The 18,426-nt window shown below is 47.1% G+C and overlaps 1 long non-coding RNA gene across 2 annotated transcripts in view; it reads right to left on the bottom strand.

Moving 5' to 3' along the window:
• LOC136794596 (uncharacterized) overlaps positions 1–9,868 on the bottom strand; it is a 28,936-nt gene extending 19,068 nt beyond the window's left edge. The window contains exons 1-3 of one of the 2 annotated variants that reach the window (XR_010841585.1): positions 9,486–9,868; positions 8,931–8,989; positions 8,207–8,548 (exon numbers count right to left, since the gene is read on the bottom strand). This is a non-coding gene — a long non-coding RNA (uncharacterized lncRNA). Of the gene's footprint in view, positions 1–8,206; positions 8,549–8,930; positions 8,990–9,485 lie in introns of those variants that run through there. The other variant, XR_010841586.1, reaches the window with a different exon arrangement.
• Positions 9,869–18,426: the final 8,558 nt, after the last annotated feature.

Raw genomic sequence — 18,426 nt, 5'->3', positions numbered from 1 at the left:
GTAAAGATGTCACCTCCACCGCAGGTGTCCTTTATTCACCCAAAGAGAAAGCCCCAGGTCACAGGCACCACCACCATCACTCAGACCATGATCGGATGGCTTCATCTACTATCACCTCATTGGCACTTATAGCACCCACCTCATAGGCGTGTTGTGAAGATGAAATGAATTAGTACATTCAGAGCCCTGAAAACAGTGTCTGGCACAGTGTCAGTTCGCTACAAGTGTTCACTGTTTTATCCATTCAATCCAATGAATACTTAGGGGGCACCTACTCTGTACCAGGTACTGAGCCAGGACTGGAGATCTAACAGTGGGTAATGAAGACCTGCTTCCTCTCCGGATGCCTAGACTCTATGGGAGGAATCCATGGGCTGTCTTGGGGACCTTCTCTAAAGCCCAGAAAGCTCCCCTATGAGGTGGGAAGAGCAGTCTCTCAAATTCCCGCTCTTCAAGGTGGTATGTAAGAAAGGTCACCCAAACTGACCTCTGCCTGAGAAGCAGAGCAGGGGACCCACCCTCTGCACCTCCCCTTGGGCTCTGCAGGGTACCATTTGTCAAAGCCGGCCTCTAAGACGAAAAGCCTATCCCATCTGGTTTCGGTCCCATATTTACCCACTGAAAAACCAACTTTCATCGAAGCCTCCAGATCCATTTTCTAACAGAGCCATTCCAGTTAGAATTAATCCCCAACTCAACACTTTCAGTAAATTGTCCTTCATCTGTAAGAAACAAGAACAAAAATAACGTTGAGAAAATGATCCCTCTGCCACCTCTAATCAACTCATTCTGGTACCCCAGAAAACCTCATTAAATGATGAACTGATAGTAAATGGACAGTCTCCCCAGAGCAGCTAAAGCATCGCAGCCTTGCCCCCTTCTCTTCAGGCGTGGAGAATAGCTACTCAACATACTCAATGAATAACCCTGGGAGGGGCACCCAACTCTGTGAAATGCCAAGCAGATGTAGTGAAAAGTCTGGGATTCCTTTTAGGAATTAATTTTAATTGATCAACCATTCAACAAATATTGAGTACATAGTATATGTTAGGTACTAGAAGTAAAAAGAATAATAAGAAACATCTCTTCATTCAAGGAGCTCACAACCCTGTTGGGGACACAAATTTAGAAAATGTACAATGCAGATGGATGAGCCTGAAAACAGAAATATGCATTCAGTGGCTCCTTACTGCCAAGTAATTTGTTAAAAACAGTATTCCATTGCTAACAGGCTTTCCATCCTCAAAAACTATTCTCATCTACTCTCTGGAAATTTCTTCGATATAATATGTTGATTAATGCCTTCACCTGCCATGCCCTTACCTCCTACTTCTTGTCCATAGGGTGAACTCCTATTCATCCTTTAAAACCCTTTTCAGACTACCCCAATCATTTTAAGCATTCCCTTTCCTCTACTACTTCTCTACCTTTTTCATATTTCTCTCTTTGCACATATTATTCTATAGTCTGATAAATTATTTGTATGTCCATATTCTTTACTAGACCATGTGTTTCTTTAGGGATTAACACAGTACCTAGCCCATACCAGGTATTTATAAACGTTCATTAAATTAAACTGTATATAAGAAATAATTGTATTACTACTATGACCACTACCTTGACTACTATTTTTGAGAACTTTTATGAGCCAGGCATTGTGATAAATACTTTACATACATTTCCTCAGTTTTTCCTCAAAACAACTTTGAAAGCAGGAAGTATCACAGATGGCTTCTCCAGCAAGTGATACATTACACAAAGAATGTATTGTATGAATTACTATTTTTCCTCCATTCTTTTTTTCTCTCTCATCATACACACACACATGCACACACACACAGAGATAATCTTATAAGCCATCGTTGAACCTCTTTTACTATTGTTTGGAGCTGATAATTGGACTTAAGTATCTCATTTCTGTATTTCCATAGTGCCCTGCGAATGTCCATATGAACATATCAATCTAGCATAACTATTGATATGGCTGTTTGCTTTCTTCATTAGACTATAAGTTCCTTGAAGTCAGGCATGCCTCATTCATTTCTTTTATCCGAAATAAACATCTTGGTGCCTAGAACACAATAAGTGTTCAACAAGTAGTTATGGTAAAAGGGAGGAAGGAAGGAAGGAAGGAAGGAAGGGAGGGAGGGAGGGAGGGAGGATGGAAGGGAGGGAGGATAGGCAATATCTGCCATGAGCCAGAGGAGTTATTTAGATAGAAAATGTTATTCCTCATAAAACCCAAATACTCTTCAGCCAAGCAAAGGAAAAACACGATCAGTGAGCACATTGGAGTCTGGAATTACTGAGTTAACCAATCACTTGATATATATCACTTGATATAGCACTCCCATCTTATAAAGAGAAGACTAAGGAATCTTGGTGAAAGAAACGGCCTTTGCATCTTCAGTTGAATTTAGGCAAAGTGACCTTTTTCTTCTAGCCCATTGCTGTAACTATTGGACCCAGTGCTTCCCAAGGACAGCCCCGCTGGCCTCTTGTATGCTCTATTTTCCCAAGCAAAAGTGAGCAGTACCAGTGGAAACTGAATACCCATTCATTTAATAAGACCTTTACTACCCACTCGGTGCCAGGGCACTGGGTTCACAGAGGCCTGTCCTCTGAAAGCTCACATTTTTAGACTAGGTGGTCATACCACCATCTTCATAAATCCTACAACTCAAACCACCCAAGGTCAGTACATCAATGGTGGTAACGTCTGTGTACTCAAGTAGCCGATAAGGATTTTAAATCCACTTAAAAAGCAAGGAGAGAGAAATAATAAACACCTGAAATTGAATTGACCTCTGATTATAACCTAAGAATTGGAGTGACTTTGGGGAAAAATGTTATGCGTAGAACATAAATGTAAAACGTGCCCACTTCATTTTCTTCCTGCATCGTATTTAACAATTATCTGTGATACACGCCTTTCCGGAGAGACTCTCCAGATTTATTAGAAGCTACCTGTAGACTAGAGCCAGGCAACCTGCATTTTCTCCCTCCCCTATTCTGTTATCTGGCTGGCAGCCAGCCTCCTGCAGATCCCAGGACCCCATGACAAAACTCATCCTTCACCTAAGACACTGAGGGAGGGGCTGTCTGTGCTGAGCTCCCCGCGGATGAGGCTGCTGGGAGAGGTCCACAGGTCTCCTGGATCTCTTTCCCCATCTTCTCCACTAATAGGGACATGGTTCTTCTCCTCCCAATTCCCAACTTCCAGGGGAGGCAATTGCTCAAGGTCGGTCTAACCACCGAAGGGCCACCCATTGACTCTCAACTGGTAATAGTTTTACAGGATAAGCCAGATTCCCACAAGCTGAGGAGAAGGAAATCCAGCTCCTTTGGGCGTAGAAGTAAGCATTTCCCCCCATGCAGAGACCGCTGCCGCCCTTAGCCTTCACCCTGCAACTTCCCAGACACCTGTGGCTACAAAGCCCCAGGCAAGTGTTAGGTTGTCACACCAAACCCTGACGCCCCAAGCACTCCCCACCCACCAGGGCTGCTCAGGCAGCGGGAAGGCGATTATAACCTGTAATTTCTCATCTCGGTTAGCAGGTGACAGGCTCCCATAACGTGACATCCATATGGCATCACCCCTGCTGTTGAGCACAGTTTTAGGGCAAGATTCATACCACTTCTCTCTGTGCTCAAAATAGATGCCCAAAATTGGGATCGAATTTACATAAATTGGCTGAAGAGACTGTGTTCAATTAAAAAGCTTTTGTTGCCAAGGAATTTTTTTCGTTGATACATATGCTCCTTTATTGCAGTCCTATGAGGGGAAAGATGTTGGTTCTCTCTCTCTCTCTCTCCCTCTCTCTCTCTCTCTTCCTCCTCCCTTTCTCCATCCATTCCTTAATAAATAAAGAACGGGGAGGTGGTGTGTATCTGCCCTGAAGGCTGAATGAGCAGCAGATAATGAAGCAATCCATATGGAAATAACAGGCAACCCGGCCCATGAGAAATAGAAGCAAGTGATGCCCTCTTGCCTAGCCTGGGGCAGGGCAAGCTGCAAAGCTCCCCCCTGTGTGTATTCTGGGCTCTGTCCCAGGGTGAATGGGCTGTCCCAGTTTGCAGTCACCATAAATTCAATGGGATGTGTTTTCAGTTGCACTGACATGAAAAACATGTTTTTTAATCATGAAATAATACTGTTCTTGCACAAAACTGGGCAACAGAGAAGTATAACAGAGGGGAAATTCGTAGGTAATTTGATCAGTCAGTGATGAACCCTGTTAATGCCTTTCCTTCCAGCCTTCACAGCAGTTGTGTATATTCATGCACATGTGGGATCATAAAATATAAATACTTTTGTAACTCAGCATTTTTAATACCGTATTAGAATTTCTTGAGCATTTTTCTATATCATACTTTTTAGGTTTGTTTTTTTTGGTTTTTTTTTTTTGTGCTACGCGGGCCTCTCACTGCAGTGGCCTCTCCCGTTGCAGAGCGCAGGCTCCGGACGCGCAGGCTCAGCGGCCATGGCTCACGGGCCCAGCCTCTCCGCGGCATGTGGGATCTTCCAGGACCGGGGCACGAACCCGTGTCCCCCGCATCGGCAGGCGGATTCTCAACCACTGCGCCACCAGGGAAGCCCTATATCATACTTTTTAGGAACATCACTTTTAACGGATGTACTATAATGTATTGAACACTTTCTTTTGAATATCTATGTTATTTCCAGTTGTGTTGCTCTCCCTATGTAAATATTGCTGCAATTAACAGCCTTGACTTGGTATGAACCTCTGATTACTTCCTTAGGATACTTCTGCATGGGTTGAGATTTAAGGTGTATATTTGATAGTAAAAGAAGTTGAACAGAGCTTTCCACGTGCTTTGGGACTGATTCATCTTACGATTAATGCATGCATTTTTTACAAAGCCTGTTTAGCATCAGAAATGAAGTAAGACCAGCTCCAGGCTTCTAGAAGTTTAGAGCACAGAAAACAGTCTGGAGGGCGGGACATAGGACCATGAGAGAGGAACCACTGGGTGTTTCAGTGGATGGGCAGGTCATGCCTTGCTCAAAAATAATCGAAATCATTTTGTTTTGGTGGGATTGAACTTGAGCCTCGAAACACTGGTAGAATTTTCATGGGTGGAGCCCGAGAAGGAGGGCATAGTTGCCCAATAAAAACGGTGTGAGCAAAAGGGCAGAAGCAGGAGAGCGCGAGTGGTTGGGTAACTGTGAGTGTGGAGATTACGGTGCCTCTCAAAGTATCAATATGCCATTAACTGAAGAGGACTGGCCATTACCTGTAGTGCTGTAATTACGGAATCATAATTGTCCTGAATTACATGTTGCAATGACATATTCCAACTGTGTCCTCACCTCTGAACTGAAGGCTCCTTGAGGCTGGCACAGCCCTCCCTCTGCACACCTAGCTCCTGGCACATCGCCCTGTGCATATTCCCAAAGACTCACTGACCAAAAAAATAGCTTAAGGCTAATTGCAATGCTTGATTGGACATAATCTAACAGACATAGAGATATAACATCCTCACCTGGTGTCAGTACCTTCCCTTGGAAGTAGGTCAGGCAAGGGACTGCATCCCTTGTTTTAAATCACTACATGCTCTGCATCTCTGATAACTGGCTCTTTTGTTTTCCATAAGGACATTCCTGACCCAATATGCAGGACATACCAAGATACCTTGCTCATAAATAAGAACTCAATACCTATTTGGCGAACTGAATCAATAAACCCTAGACTTTGCTTTGCTTATTCTCCTCGTCCCTCCAGGTAGACATGCCCTTCTGCCTACCATTCATGACCTTATTATATATTCCCAGACAGTCAGTCCAATATCAGACCAGGTGCAAAGCTGACGGATGGGGACTCAGCAGAATCCTCTGGCCCAACGTTTGTTTCTCAAAGTATCCTGATCACGAGCCTCAGCGGGGGTGCTGGTTAAATACACAGATCAGGGGGACCCTCCTCTGGGAATCTTGTTTCATAGGCTTGGATTGGGATGCAGAAATCAAGGTTATGAATAAGCACCTGAAATCATGTTTGGAGCAAGTTTGAGAAACCCTGCAAATCAACAGAGCTCTCCTGGCTATAACCAGGATATAATGGACAATGTTAATTAGCCACAATCACAAACAACTAGCTGGCGTATAGAAAAGCAGTCCTGTAAAGTGGAGAGCTCACTGTCAAGGGAATTCAATATTCTGGACTCAGATCCTGACGCTAACACTTGCTAGCTGGGTGGCTTGGCACAAATTATGTAACCTCTTTGAACCTTTGTGCTTCTGCCTTTGTAAAATAAGGAAGGCACTACTTGCCTCTTTCCCTTCAAGACATTTAACTGGATGATGCCTGTAAAAGTGTATCATACATGGGAGGAATTCAGTTTGATGTCTTGACTGGAAGCAAAAGCCATAAGATGATCTGTTTGCTGGAGGAGCTAAGCTTTGTCACAGTCACAAGCTATTGGTAAGTATTCGCTCCACAAAAACACTCCTTGCATGCTTGTCCTGTTTTGTGCCAATACAACAAAGCTGGAAAGTCATCTCCGTAAATAACAATTAGCATGAATTGAGCACTTACTCTACATCAGGCATAATTCCAGGTGAATTACTCAGATGGACCAATTTTATCCTCACACAGCTCCACGAATAGGTGCTACTTTGATCGACATTTTTTAGTTGAGGAAATTGAGATGGGAGGTATCTTTAAATAACCTGCTGAAGGTATAATGGAGGTATATAGTTAAATAACTTGTCAGAGGTCAAACGGCTATTAAGGAGCAGAGCCAGGCTTTGAACCCAGACAGTCTGCCTCCATGATCCCTATTTTTGAGCCCCTAAACCACACGATTCCTCAGCATGATGGGTGGTCCCCACAGTGACAGGGAGAAGAGCCAAGGTCTCCAGTTACTTACTCCCCTTCCCTTTTTTAAAAATGCAAAAGGGATGAGCCCAAGAGATGAATAGGCAGAGCCCCGGGGAATTTTAGGGCAGTGAAACGATTCCCCGTACAATAGTATAACGGTGGATACTTGTCGTTATGCATTTGTGCAAACCCATAGAATGTCCAACACCAAGAGTGAACCTAAAGTAAACTCTGAACTCTAGGTGATAATGATGTGGCAGTGTAGGTTCATCGATTGTAACAAATGTACCATCTGCTGGGGATGTTGATAGAGGGGCAGGGGGTCTGCGCAGCTCTCTGTACCTTCCCCTCAATTTTGCTGTGAACTTCAAACTGCTCTAAGAAAATTAAGCCTATTAAAATAAAAGTGCAAAGTGTAGCAGTTTTCTTACAGCTCATGCTATCGATGTCCATTTGCCCTCTATGGCGTTCAGCATTATCCTACATAGTTATTCTGTAGCAGTCATTACAGAATATTAGGGCTTGCTGGAAGGCTGACAAACACCGAGTCTAGGGGGCTCTCAAGCCAGAGGCCCTGGGGCAAACATGCCGCCACCACGTTGGGGTGCTTTTGTTGGGGAATGCCTTTCGCACGCTAGGCACCTTGGCGCTGTCTCCCCCTGGCCATCTCACAGCTGAATGACCTGCCTAGTCCCTAAAGGCACTTGAGCTTGCTCCTTGAATCCGATCCCACCCGCCTAAGAGGAAACAAAGAGCCCAGGCAAATGAAATGGATTGCCCACGTTCAAGGCAAGCTAAGGGCAGCGTCTGGAATAGATCCCAGCTCTCCCAACTCGAGACCAGTGCTCCTGCAAACCACAGTGAAGGGGGAGCCACAGCGGCGTCCTGGCCATCAGGGAAAACTAACCAAAAAAAAAAAAAACCCCATGAAGCACAGTGCGAAAGAGAGCGTGACGACGACTGCAGACAGGAACAGAAAGGCTCCCGGCACAGCGGCGCCCCTCCGGGACGGCAAGGTGCCCAGGGCCGCCACGCTGCCCTCCCAGCGCAGGTGCTGGCGCCGTCGCCAAGTCACCACGGTCCCTCCCGCTGCCTGGAAGGTGGCGTGCCTCGGAAGCGCCCCCACCCCCACCCCGGAGAGACGGGAGAGGCGAGGCTGCCGCCGCGATGGTGGCGCCTTAACCGAAACGGGCGCAGAAGAATAGGGGCGACCGGCCGCGGTCTCCTCGGCCCCGCGGAGAAGGGATGGGGGGCAGAGGCGCACAAAGCGCGCCCCGGGCCGCCTTCCGATTGCCGCCTCCCAGCGCCTTGTAGCTCTGGAGAACTTTTAATAGAAATCTGCGGAATGAAATGGGCTACAGCTGTTTGCCTTGATAAATATATTTTATGCTACATGCCTCAGCCGCCATCTGTTTGCTGATACGAGCACTTCTTCGTGGCAACTAAGGAGAAGTCATCAAAAGGAATAGCAGGAGATGGGGTTCCGAGCAGGTAGAGAGGGAGGCGGGGGCAGGGCAGCGGGGCTGCTTCCAGGCTGAAAGGCGCCGGCCTGGGGGTAAAGGAAGGGAGCGCAGGAGCAGAACGAGGGCCCCAAGGACCAAGCCAGAGAAGCGACCCACCCGCGCCTCTTCAGCCATCTCCCAGGACGCTCTCGCTGCATCCCAGGCCTCCCAGTCTTTCCTCTCTCCTCCTCTGACCTTTGGCCTCTAATAAGAAAAGCAAGGTAATGACAGGAGTTACAAAGGTGCCTGCCTCTGAGCCGCTGGTGAGTGTGCCCTGTGGCCCCTGGCGTGAGGCTCCTGGCCTGTCAGTCTCACAGGAGGAGCCTGGGGCCCCTGCACCTGATGCCACTGTCCCCTGAGTCCACCTCCCACCTCCTCTGATCCGGGCTAAGTGCAGAACAGACCCGGAGAGGGACAGAGGCCAGTGCCGTGAAAAAATGTAACCTAGTCCAGGACCAAACCAAGTCAGGGAGCAGTGTTAAAGCACCTGTGCTGAACCCTGTGGCTGTACAGCTGCCCAGCCCCGTGAGGATTGCGGAAACGGTCCAGGGGTGCTTAGAACAGGTATGGAGGAGGAGGGATTTACCCATTCTGGAACTCTAAACTATCTTCATGACAGGCAACAGGTTTGCTCACTCTCAAACCCTCAAAGCAAAAGAACAGAGGAGTCACCATAACAGATAATGGGGAAAGGCTGAAATACTTGGAGATTTCTGATTTCTGAGAGCAGAACCTCTGTGAAGGTGTCTTCCTTCCTTCCCTCTTTCCTTCCCTCCCTCCCTCCTTCCTTCCTTCCTTCCTCTCTCCCTCCTTCCTTCCTCCCTCCCTCCCTCCTTCCTTCCTTCCTTCCTCTCTCCCTCCCTTCTTCCTTCCTTCCTTCCTCTCTCCCTCCCTCCCTCCCTTCTTCCTTCCTTCCTTCCTTCTTTCCCTCCCTCCCTTCTTCCTTCCTTCCTTCCTTCTTTCCCTCCCTCCCTTCTTCCTTCCTTCCTTCCTTCTTTCCCTCCCTCCCTTCTTCCTTCCTTCCTCCCTCCCTCCCTCCCTCCCTTCTTCCTTCCTTCCTTCCTTCTTTCCCTCCCTTCTTCCTTCCTTCCTTCCTTCCTTCCTTGCTCAGGGAGAGATGGGAGAGGCCAATATGACTCACCACTGTTCTGAGTGGCTCCTGTTGGTGGCGTCCCATGGCATCACTTACTCCTGTGTACGCCCACCACTACCACCAGCACTCCTGCCGCCCCGACTGAGAGAAACACAGCCTGGCTGGGAAGTGGAGTCAGCGTGTGTGGACCCCACAAAGCCCCGCACAGGAGCAGCGCGTCTCCCTGGCCCACCTCCTCCCTCCACCCCCACCTGGATGCTGCCAGGGAGGAGGCCATGCTGGCCCTCCAGCTGGCAATGCAAGGGCCAGTGTCACCACCAGTTGCATCCAGTACCTCCTTCCCCGTCCTGTAGGGCTGTGAACCTCCAGAATGACTGGGTGAGGAGCAGGCTTTGGTATTGGAGGGCAGAGCCAATAGGCTGAAGTGAAAGGATAACTGGATCTGTCATAGCAGAAAAGGGCAGACAACCTTCCAAAAACATATCAGTCAAAACCAAACAGGATGGAGCTCCTGCTGCCTGGTGCCACCTCCTCGCAAGCCCGTGGGCAGTGTAACTGTGGGTGACATGCTTTGAGACGCTCCGACAGAAGGCACTGAATCATTGTGTACTGAAGATTGTGATTTGGGGTCCAAGAAACCAAGTGCTTTGCACACACTTCAGAACTGCTGGCTGTTCACTGGAGCCAGAGCAAAAAGCCTTGAGCTTCATGGGAGCACCAGTCCCAGGTATTAAGTGTTTCCATGGCACTTGGTATTTTGCAATGATCTTTTCTAACATGTCTGCCGTAGCGGAAGGAGCAGGCCGAATGTATATCTTCTGCCCTCCGTGATGCCTGCAAGCCTTGGAGGAAGAGGTCCTGACCCCGTCATCCGCCTTGAGAGGAGATTAGTAGGGCCTGCCAGGTCCCCGGGTTTGCAGCCTCTTCTGTCTACACTCGGTAGCTGGCTCCACACTCACTTCTTCTACGACTTACCTGTCCACGTTTCAAGGCCAGCTCAAAACAGACGGCATCCATTTACTCATCCATTTATTCATTCCTCAATTATTTGTTGAGTACCTACTATGTGCCATGCACTGTTTGGGGCACTGAATATAGAGCAGTGAATAAAATAGGAAAAAAAAATCCCCTTCCTCGTGTAACTTACATTCAATAAGGAGGTAGACAAATAATAATATATAAATATATAAAAATAAATATATAATATATTGTTTATTATATATATATTTATAAATATATATATTTATTAATAAATAAATAATAATATGCAGATTAACACTTAGTACTATGAATAAACATAATGCTGGCTGAAGGTTAGAGAATACCTGGAGGGTATTATTATAGGCCTAATGGTCCAGTGGCCTGACATCTGAGCAGAAATCAGAATGAAATGAGGGAGTCTGTTAGTCATCCAGGGAAAAACATCCCAGGCAGAGGGAGCAGCAGGTGCAAAGGCCCTGAGGTAGGAACACAATGAGTGTTGAGAAACAGCAAGGAGGCCAATTTGGTTGGACTGAAGCCAGTGCAGGGCATGTGTTGTCCTGGCAATAGATGTGGTCAAAGAAGTAACTGGGCCTCTAATCAGAAGCATTTTCTTCTCCAGTTGGTCCAGTCCCACAGGATCACCCCCTCTTCGAACTCCTGTACTGGTCCCAAACGTGTTCATTTGGACCTTATCGACACCTGTTTTGTAGCTTCACCACTTCACACATTTGTGTTTGCTATGCCCAAAGCAGGTGACATTTCCCCAGATTTCCTCCTGACTTCTGTGTCTTTCCCGAGCCCCATGGTCAGGCCATCCATCCCTCCTGTCTAACGCCCTGAGCATCTCTCCATTGCCCCCTTGAAAGGACACGCTGTGAAAGAACCACACCTCATCAGTCATAGGTCCCTGTGAACCCACCCGGGCACTCAGGATCCCCTGCATTTTTAGTTTTAACTTCAATCAGACAATGGCTCCACTGTTCAAATTAACCTAAAACACTAATCCATTGAGAGATCATTTGTTCACTCAAGTCACTGATTAATTCATTAACTTTTATTTTATTTTATTTTATTTTAACATCTTTATTGGAGTATAACTGTTTTACAATAGTGTGTTAGTTTCTCCTTTACAACCAAGTGAATCAGTTATACATATACACATGTTCCCATATCTCTTCCCTCTTGCGTCTCCCTCTCTCCCACCCTCCCTATCCCACCCCTCTAGGTGGTCACAAAGCACAGAGGTGATCTCCCTGTGCTATGCAGCAGCTTCCCACTAGCTATCTAATTTACATTTGGCAGTGTATATACACGTCCCTGCCACTCTCTCACTTCGTCACAGCTTACCCTTCCCCCTCCCCATATCCTCAAGTCCATGCTCTAGTAAGTCTGTGTTTTATTCCCGTCCTACCACTAATCTCTTCATGACATTTTTTTTTCTTAGAGTCCATATATGTGTGTTAGTATATGGTATTTGTTTTTGTCCTTCTGACTTACTTCACTCTGTATGACAGACTCCAGGTCTATCCACCTCATTACAAATAACTCAGTTTCATTTCTTTTTATGGCTGAGTAATATTCCATTGTATATATGTGCCACATCTTCTTAACTTCATTAACTTTTAAAAAATATCTACTCTGCTGGGGAACAAAAGGTGAACAAAACAAGCCCCCTCAATAAGCATCAAGTCTAGTGGACAAACAAGTTATACGAAAAGAAGTCAATGCTAATACAAGAATACAGATAAAAGGCCATGAGAGATCAGAGGACAAATCAATTAATTTTCCATGAATTTCTTTCCAAAGAAGACAGGGAAGGCCTTCCAGGGAGAATGACGTTATAGGCAGGCATTGAAGGATACATAGGAGTTTACCAGAGAGAAGGGAGTAAAAGACATTAGAACCGAGTTTCTCAACTGGGGGTGATTTTCAGTCCCCGGGACATTTGGTGATGTCTGGAGAGATTTTGCCTGTTGTGGCTGAACCAGTGGTGTTCCCGGCCTCTAATGGGTCAAGGTCAGGGATGTTGCTAAACATCCTACAATGCACAAAACAGTCCCCAACAAACAACTACACAGACCAACTGTCAGCAGTGCCAAGGCTGAGAGATCGCTCATTAGAAGTAAAGAGAACAACATGTAAAAGGGTATCAAGTTGTACAAGGGTCATCAGGAAAGTCTAGAGAACAGTAGAAAGAGTTCAAGTGTGAAGGAGAAATCTGGAGTCAATGGAGGCAATGGCAGGAGATGGTGCTGGGAAGGAGGTCTGAGGCAGAGAGAAAAGTCTCAACACCCCAAACTATGAAGTTTTGCTCCACAAACAACAAGGAGCCAATTGAGAGAAGCTGCAATAGGTGAAAACAACGGCTGCCAGTTACAGAGCCTCTACACTGGGCTGGATGTTTGTTGCCTCACCTCTCATTCTTAAAAGAGAGAGACAGAGAAACCCAGCAGGCCGTTATTATTATTTCTACTTTACAGATGAGGAAACAGGGAAATCAAAGCTCAGAAAAGGGAAGCTGCTTGCTCAAGGCCACCACAGGGACAGCTAGAACAAGGGATCCCGGTTAAAGTGAGATCTACCCACCTCCTGAGCCAGTAACCTTCCCGGCAAAGCGGCCTCTCCCAGTCTGACCTGCACGGCTTGCCTAGAGCCTTCCCGCCCCTGGGATGTAAGCACAGGGCTCTGAACACCCAGTGCTGAATAAAACCGTCCTGAAGGAAGGGAGGACTAGCTAACACGTACAACCAATTGGGAATCCATTGACATCATTCCGTTCTTTCTACTCATTGCCATATTTTGCATCCCAGGAAACATGCCTGAATAATCTCTAGAGAACAATTTGAGCATTTGAAAATCTTTCCTTTTTTCCTTCCTTTCCCTCCCTCCCTCCATCCCTCCCTCTCTCCCTTCCCCCCTCCCTTCCTTCCTTCCTTCCTTCTTTCCTTCCTTCCTTCCTTCCTTCCTTCCTTCCTTCCTTCCTTCCTTCCTTCCTTCCTTCCTTCCTTCCTTCCTTCCTTCCTCCTGAAACAGTGTGGCTGGCACACTTTGAATATTTACCAAAACCCACTTGCTTTCCTTCTGAGCACATAACCCGCTGACATTTCCGGGCCACCTTGTGGCCAAGTGACAGAATTCCGGCCACTGAGATCCCAGTGAAAGTGGCCTGTACCTCAGCCAGGTGTGGCCCATGAAAGCCGCCCATATGCTATTCTTGCTCTCTCTCCCCACCCGCTTCGCACAGAGGTTACAGAGTTCAGTGGGGATACAGAGGGAAGGGGCACAGGCCCTGGGGTCCAGGAAGCCTGCCTGCCACCCCATTATTTCCACATTGGGCTTGATGTGAATGGCAAGCTTTTATTGGATTAAGCTTGCCTAGAAGCCTCACCTAATGACCTCTGCTCACATCTGGCAGCCTTGCCTCCTTGCAGAGGAGGCTGGAAAACATCACCCTTTTACTTGGCACCCTGCTTCCTGGGATAAAATCAGGGTTCTGTTGGGAAGAAAGAAGGGAAACTAGGTGGGAAACCAGGTGGGTGGGAAACCAGGAGTCTTTTTTAAAAGAAGTGAGGGGATAGTGGTTTTGAATCAGAAGATACTGCCCGGACTGGTTACGTGACGCTGGGTCCCCTTTGTGTGCTGGACCATTTCTGGCTCCTGAGGCCTAGGAGGTAAAGGTGTGGGTGTCTGAAAAGGCCCTGCCCCAGGGTGCACGCACCCGCACCACCCTTTCTTAACTGCCTCCGAGACGGGTTGTGCCGCCGCCCCTGCGTCCCGCACACGCGGCCCAATCCTCTGCACACTCACTCCCACCTCATTTCCCAAGAGCCCATCCTGCAAAAGATGGAGAGCATCTCTGCCTTCTCCCTTAGTGCTCTTTTCAGCAGAATCTCCCACGACAGGAAGCACGGGCCGTGTGCCAGGGCTCTTGAGCACCCGCTGTTTCCCCCCCTTCACAGTTAACACCAGAAACACACACATTCTCCTGCCATCAGACCGAGCCAATTTCAAGTCATGTGTGGGGTTAATGCCAGTCTCTCTGTCTCTCCTGCTTGGTGTTACTAAACGCTGTTCCCTGAGGCACTCAGCACAGGCCTGCAGGGAGAGAACAACACAAATTAACCTTGAACATAGGTGTGGGGCTGAAAAGCAGCTTTACCATAAATGAGAATTATAAAGGGTCAGTAATCGTCCCCCTGACGTTCGCACTTTGGGGTGCCACGTGGAAAAAAAAAAAACTGTACTGGATTTTCTCACTTTCGAACAGCACTTACTGAGGTTGATTAAACCCTCTTCTGCCACCTCCGTGCCCGGCAGCAACAGCGAAGAGGCAAGCTGAAGAAATGGAAATCAACCTGCCCCGGCATCTGTGCCCGGGGAACCAGGCAGGGGAGAGGGGCCACCTAACTCAGCAACACAGTGACCATGAGCCAAGGCTGGCTCCTGTAGCCCGGGCACTGGCCATTCGTGTGCTGGGATTTCAGGGATAGATTTTACATAGTTGGATAGATCATTGAGTGTCTTCCCAGCAGGTCAAACTCTCTCTTTCTGTTTTCCTCTGCTTCTGTTTCATTGAGTCTGATTTCTTTTGCTCCCTCTTACATGAGAAATATCTTGTTCAAGACCCATCAAGGGGACTTTGGTCGTCTAGGGCAGTGCTTCCTAAATGTTAATCTGGGTACACATCGTTGAGGAATCTTGTTACAGTGGAGATCCTCATTCAGTAGATCTGGGGCAGTTCTGAGATCTGCACTCTAAAGAGTTTCCAGGTAATGCTGATGCTTCTGGTCCAGGGGCCTTCACCTTGGCATTGTTGGCAAATACGCTTTGATTGCGTTAAGCACTGAGATTTGAAGGTATGTTTGTTAGAGCGTATCTAGCGCACGATCAGGACCTTGGATGAAAGACCCTGGGACTTTTAGAATTGTTGATCCCTACACCTCAAAAGGTCATGACTTAGAGGCATATTCAAAGGCAGAGCACTCCGCCAGATGAACCCCGCCGCCGTGCAAAACCAAGGAGTATATGAGAAGCGTCCATTGTTCCAAGAGGCACCACTGACTTCACACAGGCTGTGAGCAGGTGACTCTTCCTTGTGCGGTTCACCTGCAGAGAGTTCTGCTTGCAAGTGGCGTCCCAAGCAGAGGGGGCAGAGAAGCTTATGCTTCCTTCTTTCTTGATATCAACAAATGACTGTGTCAACAGCATCCCAAAGACTGATGACCTGGGGAAACAAGGCAGGGCACAAGGTGTTCACCAGAGGACAAATCTGAAGGTGCTTTCCCTTTAAACTAGCCTCTCAATGATCACCTGACTCTGTTAGGAATGACAGTACCCAGGCCATCACTGCTTTTCAAAGTGTCTGTGACCACCTTCCAAGCATGTACCAGGTGCCACGTGAAAGGACTCTCGAGTCTAGAGCATCCTCAACAACAAACTGAGCCACTCCACCTGCCCAGTTCTTCGCCTCTGGCTGAATCTCTCTCTTCTCCTGGACACTTAACTACCTCCTTCTCACCTAGATTTTTCCAGTCGTTCTTAACTTTGTCCTTGCTTCACCCTTTGGATATGATGCTTTCTATTGCCTCCCCAATTACAATTGTGTAGCTTTAGTTTCTCTTTTCTCCATTTCTGACTTCGGATGAAAAATACATCCTTAGCCCCCCCCTTAGGTAAGACTCTTCCCCCTCCAGACTCGTCTCATCCACCCCATGGTTTCAACTACTATCTGTGTGCTGGGGTATCCCAAGTCTATATCTCCAGACCAAAGCTGTCTTCAATGTTCCAGACTCAAGTGTCCACGGGCACAACAAATTCAAGGTGTTCTGGATGGCACCGATCACGGGGTCTGAAAAAATAAAGGAAAGAAGTAGGAAAGGACCTGCTTTTTCATTCCCTAGCTCATGAAATGACACAGTCCCCCACCCAGCTGTCTTAGCCAGACACCAGGGAACCACCGTTAACTCTTCCCTCCTTCTCATCCTCCCACAGCTCAATCAATTTTTAAGTCCTGTAACTTCCATCCTCCAAAGTGCTGTAGAACCTGTCATGTTTTTGACCATTTTAGTGTCTTCACACAACTTTTTCCCCGAGCTTGGGTCCTTCTCCTCTTCTTCAATGGCTTATTGTTAGCAACATTGACGACTATGCCTCAAACTCCTTTGACTCTCCGATGGCGTATCACCATCTGTTGCCAAATGAGGGCCATGAGGAAGTGGTACATGAGCACTTGAGTTAGGAAGGGCTCCTGGTAAAAGTTGGGAGTTTTACCTGGAGCTAGATTGCCCTTGGCATTCGTGTCATTTAGGCAACACTGTTGGGGACACTAATATTTCTCTAGGAGAATGATTCCCAGTCATTCCAAGAAAGAAGAACTACCCCCATGACTCAGCAGAGAACCGCTAACTCTATCCACTCGTGATGTCTTTTCTCTCCAGAGGTCATGTCCCTGCAGGTGAAAGTGTACCAGACTCATTCCCCTCTGACTTATTTCTGGTCAACAGGGAGATGCAAGAGATGAGAGATTGTTTGGAAGAGGTTAATGAGCCCACGGGCTGCTGTTCCGGTGGCTTTCTCCCTTTCTTTTTGTCTCTCCTCCTTCCTAGAAACGCTTCTCATGTAAGAGTGCCTCTCAACTAGTCTGTGAAATGCAACTCCGTTTTCGACATTGCATCCTCAAACCACGTACCCCAAAATGCTTTACAGGAGCTGATAAACAATGTGAGCAGGTTGCACACTGTGTGAACTTGAATACCAAGGCTTGATTCCCAAGTCCTGGATCTGCCACGTGCCCATGACACGAAGGTGGCAAGTTACTTAAATCTCCAACCCTCGGTGTCTGCGTTTGTGCGACGGCTCCCTGCCCATAATTTCTATGCTAATTATTGGAAGTAATATCAGCATTTATAAACTCTAAATCAGGTTAAAATAATAAAGATTACTACTACCGATAATAGTAGGTAGTTATAAACAAGGGGTTTTTTGGTGGGGGGAGGGCTGGTTACAAATGACTCCAAAATTATAAAGAGAAGAAGATAAAGCAGAGGGAAGGTCACATGAGTCAGAAAATGAAGATGACAAAGTCTTGAAGACAGGAGAGAGTTTGGTGATGAGGAGGGTCTGGCACTCAGATCTGGGGGTGGAAGGTGACAAGAGGTAGGTGTTGGGATTGAAGCCGCATCCCTCCACGCAGACCTTTGGAGGCCACGTGAGGGGGTTTGATGTTTTTCTGAAAGACCATGGAAGTGATAAATGTGTTTCGAGCAGAGAAGCACTTGATAGACTTTGCATTTAAGAAAGTCCTTTGTGTTGCTGTTGTGGATACTGGACCTTAGTGGATCAAGACCGGAAGTAAGGTAACCAACTTAGGACTGTGTGGCAGTGACCCAAGTGAGAGACGGCAGGGCTCAGGGCTGTGGGGGTGGAGAGCAGTGGGTGGAGCCAATAGCTAAATGGGCAGGAGAGTCCAAACGCCACTATCTCATCTCCGAAACCTCAGCACATTGGCGGCAAAGGATCCCCTCTAGGAAGGCAGACTGGATCAGCAGCAAGGCACCAGACTTCTAATCAAAAGATCTGTATTTAATTCCTAGCCTTGCCATTAATTAGGTAATTAAAATTAGCTTCATGGATTTGGGCAAGTCACTTAACCTCGCCAAGCCTCAGTTTCCTCCTCTATAAAATGGGGATAATAAGCATTATCCCACCTCATCTACTGAGTTGTGAAGCTCAGATCAAATACAACACAGGAGAGGTGCTTTGTGAGTTGTCAAGCGCTGCATAATTGTAAAACACCATTCTCCAGCGATGCAGTCAAACCAAACATAAAAGGGATAGACATAATGGAAAAGAACGTTCAGCTCCTCATTGGAGCCTCCTGCCTGATGTTTCCTTGGCCTGCTTGACTTATATCAGGCCAGGGCTTATTTCCATGGTTCCTTAAACTTTATAGAGCCCTTCCATAGTGAGAAAACTTTGCGAGAATCTCATTAGACACAGCAAAGAC

Source organism: Kogia breviceps, chromosome 7 (assembly GCF_026419965.1).
Source record: "Kogia breviceps isolate mKogBre1 chromosome 7, mKogBre1 haplotype 1, whole genome shotgun sequence".
Taxonomy (NCBI): domain Eukaryota; kingdom Metazoa; phylum Chordata; class Mammalia; order Artiodactyla; family Physeteridae; genus Kogia; species Kogia breviceps.
The sequence above is the reverse complement of the archived record's forward strand: the minus strand, read 5'-3'. Positions and strand labels throughout refer to the sequence as shown.